Raw genomic sequence first — 6,820 nt, forward strand, 5'->3', positions numbered from 1 at the left:
CCAATTGTTGTCCAACATCTGCTTTCTTCCCGACAGCCTGGACTTTTGATACACACTAGGCAGAGGTTGCCTGGGTGACCAGTTCGTCATTGAACATCTTTGGCTCTGATGAATTTCCCTGAGTAGAAACGGGGTTTGTGTAGTGCACAGAGAGAGGTTTATGGACTCCTTCCTGGCGGGAGAGTAGGTGGACTCCTGCTTGTGGATTTGGACTGTTTTTTCTTCATTGTCTAGTAGTATTTACACCGGTCCTACGGCATTGTAGCGGATCTTAGCAGCTCTAAGTACAGAGCTCTAACTCGGCCTCCCATTGAGAATCTAAATGCATCTCTGAGCATGAATGTAGCCTTGGAACATCCGACAGACCCACCAGCAGCAGCTCCCCACCTTCCTGCAGACCATGAGCATCTTGGGAAAAGGAACTCACTCACCATTGTCTCTTGACCCTGCTGGTCCTGCGTCATGGATACGATCACTGCTCATCATGCTTCAGAGAGTCTGACTGCTGATGGCCAGTCTGATGAGGCCAGGAGGTGAGAGCAGACAAAGGCGCTTCACAGAAGAAAGTAATGACAAGCACGGAAGCATCTAAAACCGGAGCACCAGCTGGGAGCTGAGAACTTGCTACATGTAGGGAGAGCTTTGTGCTAAGCCCTCTGTCTCTACTCTATAACAGCTCAAGTGGCTTCTAAGCTGACCGCTGATGCTGATTCAGAGCAGTCTTTGATGGTACTGATGGAGGCTGGGCAGACGGTGTAGTTGGTAAAGTTCTTGCTTCTCTTGCAAGTACAGGGACCTGAGCACGATTCCCGGAACTCACATAAAAACAAACAAACAACAACAACAACAAGTAACAACAAGAAGATGCCAGGTGTGATGGTGAATGCTTGAAATCTCCATGCCAGTGAGACAGGCGGATGTTTAAGGCTTGCTGGGTAGCTAACCCTACTTGGTGAGTTCCAGGTCGGGGAGAGATACTGAAGAGCTAAAATAAGAAGAGGAGGGTAGTTCTTGAGAAACAACACCTGAGGTTGTCTTCAGCCTCCAAAAGTCTACACAATCACATGCAGATGACCACACACACACACTCGCACGCACACACACGCGCGCGTTCAAATGCATGACAGTGTTGATCACTGTGCTTCTTGGAACTTTCCTCATGTAGCAGCTGGGTTGGTAATGTCAGATTTAGCCAGTCAGGTGGGGAAAATGGAATCCATTAACAGAGTACTTTATTGTAACCAGCAGTCACTGTAGCAAGTGACCCTGGTCTAAGGCTGGAAGGAAAGGGAAGATCAGTTTATCAGGTCCTAGGTAGTCAGAAGTCTTAGGGAGCAGGAATCCCCCCCCCCGAACCCCGCCATGTCTGCTCAATGGATTTCATTAGAGAGTGAGCTCCATTGCTAAGCCAGGGGGAAGCCAAACAACTGCCGGTGGAGGGGAGATGAAGGAATTCCCTCCACCCCATCTGCTTCCTTCTAGAAAGCACCTCTGCAGTTAGCAGCAAAGAAGCCTCACCCCTAGTCGCAGAGCCAGCACTCAGAGAAGAATTCAGAGGGCTGGGGACTGAGAGCTGGCTTGCCTGATCTACCTCCTTGGTAATGCATATCTAAACTTTCACACACTGACTGGTGTGGTCCCCTCCCAAGATGAGACTATCCTTTGTACAAATGTACGTTTCCTCTCAAGATAAAGGGGGAACACAGCTCCAGCGCTCACCGGATCCATCTCTGGTAAAAACTAATTATTTTTAGCATTCAGTTACGCTGCCACATAAATATATGTAAGAGACTGACTTGGAGGTTAATCACTAGTCAACCCTCATGTTAATTAACGTAGGAGGAAAGAGGAAGAAAAGTAGGAAAGTTTGGGTCCAGAAGCAGGAGAGGAAACAGGCAGAGTACACCTGACATTGTGTCTGGTCACAAGGTCACACCTGACAATTCTGCTAGCCTGTCCATCCGCCCAACCCTCATCTGGTTGGGGACACTTCCTAGTGGGTGACCTCCACTCTACTGTGGCCATGTAGCTGAATTTCAGGTCACAAGTTGGCTATCCCTGAGTGTACATGATAATTATATACTGGAGTACTAGGTGAGAGGACTTTCTAGAGAGAGACAGAGAGATAGATCATCCTTTGGGTGAGAGTTTTATTTAAAAGGGCTATAATGCTGTGGACAGTGCACCTGGGATCTGAAGAAGTTAGAGCAGAGTACTTACCTTTAAGGGTTTCTGAGGTCCTACCCTACAGAGCACAGGGTGGTTGACAGGCAGCACACACTGTATGCTTGTAATCACGTTATTTCTGATGCAAGTGAGAGGCATGGGAGGAGAAAGGATACCTCTGCCAGTTCTTGATGGTAAGACCTGGAGCAGAAAGACACAGAGAGGGTGTGGCCAGGTCTGGAAGACCCTCAGAGTAGCACCTAAGGGACTGGGAGCTAATAATTACATTAAATGAAACAAAGTGAAACAAAGGACCCGGGCTGGAGAGACTGCTCCGGGTTAAGAGTGCGCTCACTGCTCTTGCAGAGGTCCTGGGTTTGGTTCCCAGCATCCTCATCAGCTGATCGTAGTCACCATGGTAACTCGGGCTCCAGGGAACCTGGCACCCTCCCCCGGCTTTCTCAGTCTCCCGAGCTTGCATCCATATATCCGCATGAAGATCCACACATATATACACTGTCCATGTAATTAAAAGTCAAATCAAATCATGAATCATGTGAATTCCGAGAGTGTCTGTCTACTCAGTACTGAAAACAGTCCAAGGCACACAGTCTGCTTTCAGTAATCACTAGTGAAATAAGAAAACAAGCACATCTTAATTACTAATACAAACTCGAAGCACTCGTCCGGTGCTGCGGAGCCTGGGGCCTCAGGGGCTGCTCCACTAACCACTTGCCAAGCTGGCTCAGAGTTGAGATGAATTTCTTAGAATTGGAAGCTTGGGGAGTCGATCCCTACTGATGAAGCACTGTTCAGTTGTGCGAGCCATTTTACAGCCTGTTAGTGGGTGTCTTCAGTGGATGGAGTCTCTCTGTTCCTTCACTTTATGGTCTTTCTGCACAAGGCTTTTCTATGGCAGGGTTTGGAGGTCACAGCCTGTGACCCTAACAAACCATCTTTAGCTACCCATTCCCCAGAAGCCAACTACAACAGCCAAATGAATAGTGAAAAGCTAAAAGGGAGATTTATCCACTGGTCACACTGGGAACGGGGACAAAGAGACTGATGACACCTTGAAGCCAGGCCGTTATCATCCATCTCCAGGGTCCTGAGGTGGGTGTATGAGGAAAGGTATGAACACTGAAGCAGTCCTACCTGAATCTAGGTGTGGTTCTGCCCACCATGGACCCATGATCATCCCTTCTGAAAGGTCAGCTGGCAGTTCCTCCCTGCCTGCCCCCCCATCTCTCTCTCTCTCTCTCTGTGTCTGTCTCTGTCTCTCTCTCTGTCTCTCAGCATGAGATTCCAGGGTGGGCGTTCCAGCTTCATGGGGTCCATTGTCTCAATAGTTTGATAACCAAACTGAGGGATGCAAGTGTCTCTTTAATTTTTTTCTTTAAATCTCTGCCATACTGTGGTATGTCTGAATGGACACCTGGTTCTGAAGGCCACATGAAGGCCTCAGACATCACAAACAATGAGGTGAAAGGCACCCGATTCTATGTCCCCACCCCTGTAGGTAACAAATGGTGGCTGGAAGTGTGCCAGTTCCCAGCATCCAAGCAGATGACCTTAAGGACTCAGGATGTGTCTGTCTAGATTTGCTGGCCTGCGAGGGAGTCAGGCTGCCGTGTGTGCACACGAACCCCAGTCGAGGATCTCAACTTTTAGATGGAGCCACAATTTGTCAATTTTGGGCTCAGTTTACAAGCATGCTCTTTTCTGAAGTCTAAATTTGTCTGAGCGGGGACGTACTAATGAAATGTGACACCTGCGTCTATTAAACCTACCATCTCTGGAGAAGGGCATTAAAAGAGTTCATAAAACTCACGGCTTCTGGGGAAGTGTGACTTTTTTTATATTCATAGGCTCTGAAAGAGGGAACTTTCAGGAAAATGGCTAGGAGTAACTTAAACTATTATCAGCCAAAGCCTAAACAGAATATTGAATTAGGCAAGGGGACTGGAGGGGTCTCCCTCCCCCAACCCCACAATTTCTAGATTCTTGACTATTTTGTGAATGTAAGAAAATTTCATTATGACCATATTCATATTTTAATTTCTAGGTTGACACCAACTTGACTTAGTTTTTATCCCAAGAAACCCAAAAGAGTGATCTATTTTCTAAAAGGCATCTTAGCTTGTAGATTTAATTCAAATCAAATTTAATTGTGTCTTCATGGCATAGAAAAAGTGGTGGAATTAGTACTAATGTTTTTTGCTGTGACGTTTCAAATCGGTTGTTACTGAGATCATTCGAAGGCCAGGGAGAAGCTCATCTATGGGAAAGAACAAAGTCCAGGGGAAGCTTGGAGCACAGGAGTCTCGAAAGAGGAAACTAATGGATAAACAATCTTGTTAAAGGAGGGAACACTCCCAGAGAGTCGGGAATACTTGGACTGTAAAGTGTTTCTGACAAAGGGAATTGTCACAGGTCTTCCCTCAGCCCCGTGGAAGATGAGAAGACACCAAAGAACCTCAGATTCTTTGCAAGTTCCAAGCAAGGGGAGGCTCATTTTCCACACTAATTTCAGTACTGAAATATATATATTTTTAAATTAACTTTAGGATAAGGTATTTCTTGCCAAATAAACACAACGGGCAGAAATTAATCTCTGCCACCCACGTCTGGGGTTCTGCTGTGGCCGCCTATGAAACCTGTCCCATCCCCTTATCCCCATAAAAAGTGAAACATCTGTTAATCCTTTCATACCTGCCTGGGTCTCCCTCTCCTGAGACCCTGGCCATGGAGTCTGGGGGACAAAGAGAATGTGGACAACCTACTTCAGGTGATTGTCTGGACCTCCATCCTGCTTCTCTACATCCTTTCTAAGTTGTAACCCAGACCCCAGGGCTTTCTCCACCTTGGCTGTCAGGAAAATGGCTCCCTCCTGGCTCTCTGAAGATGACCATTGAGGGCCACCAGAGTGAGTTAAGGGGGCTTGCCTAACTGGTTCCGTTCCATACCCCAATTTTGCATATTCTTCATTTAAAAAATGTTTTAAATCCCCATCAATCTAGAGTAATCCTGATACAGCCTCATTTTGTAAGTTAGCCTCGAAGGGTTAAACCCCAGGTCCGAACTGCTGATGGCCTGCCTACATGAACAAGCGAGCTACCATGATGAGAAAGCAGCCCGCAGTTTTCTACTCCAATGGCCACCGACAGCTTCCCCTCCCTTTAGCCTCTGACCACACACATCTCGTATCCTTTTGCATTTTCTGAGCACCACTGTATGTCAGCCATGATGTTCTGACATGCTTGCTGTGATCTTCATGCAGCAGAACATGGAAGATCTCTTCCTGATATGTAAAGTGTCATGGACTCACAACATGCATCAACATGGGACATGTATCAATATATATGACAATACATATGACACGTATCAACATAGGACAGGCTCCTGGATCTGAATGCATCCTCTTTCCCTTCTCCCTTTCTCCCTCCTCCCTCTCTGTTTCCCTCCTCCCTCCTCCCTCTCCCTCTCCCTCTCCCTCTCCCTCTCCCTCTCCCTCTCCCTCTCCCTCTCCCTCTCCCTCTCCCCTTCCTTCTGTGATGGAGTCCAGCCATGTACACATTTGGCTGGTGCTCCAAAATCAAGCTATGTGTCACTCTTATCTGCCTCATGTCTCCACCTCCTTCTGTCTTCCTTTCTGTTCTAAAGAGTCGTGGCTGACCTTAAAACTCCTCATCCTCCTGTGTCTGTGGTTGGCTAACTTCCCATGTTGGGGATCGAACCCATGGACTTTCTTATACTTGGCAGGTACTCTACCACTGAGGTATATATATCACAGCTCCTACTTGCTCCATTTCCTGTATGCTTGTTCAACGTCTCTTGCTTTGCCTCTCTGCCTCTGAAATTACTAAAGTTTGCTTTTTTCGTTAGTCATGGCTTATAAAGACCCCTTTCCTGTCCCAGCTCCACTGTGCGTGGTCTCTCCTGGCCACCTCCTGCCTTGATAAGACCGCAATCTTCCTCTGTCTGAAGGTGAGGATTGCGATGACCCCCACCATTAAGGAGAGAGCCAAACGCTTTGAAGTAGGTTGGAGAGAAGACTTCTAACAGAGGGGAAAGCGGTGGTTAGGCAGTGGATGGATGAATTTTGCTTGAGTGGTGGACAGGGTAGCTTTCAGTGCATAATTAAATGCCATACATCAGGGGGCCGAGTGTCCTGGCACAGCTGTAATCCCAGGGCTTGGGGGCTAGAAGCAGGTGGTTCAGTCATCCTCAGCTACAGACAAGTCTGAGAGCTTGCAGGCAGCCTGGGCTACATGAAACTCTTGTCTCAGACAACAAACAATTCAGTAAGACAAAAGTAGTGTCAGGCGCCAACAAAAGGTGTCACCTCTTAGTTATCTTGTACTGTCAACTTGACACAGCCCAGAGTCATTTGATGAAGTCTCCCTTGAAGAACTGCCCTGACCTGTGGTCATGTCTGTGAGAAGCTGTCTTAACGGAGGACTGATGTGGGAGAGCCCGGTGCACTGTGGGTAGAACTGTCCCTAGAAAGGAGGTCCTTGGATCTATGAGAAAGCTAGCTGAGCCTGTGAGCAAGCCAGCAAATAGTATTCCTCCATAGTTTCAGCTTCAAGTCCGGGCTTGTGTTCCTGTCCTAGGGTCCTTAAATGAACCATGACTTGGAAGTGTGAGTGGA

Source organism: Micromys minutus, assembly GCF_963924665.1.
Source record: "Micromys minutus genome assembly, chromosome: 10".
Lineage (NCBI taxonomy): Eukaryota > Metazoa > Chordata > Mammalia > Rodentia > Muridae > Micromys > Micromys minutus.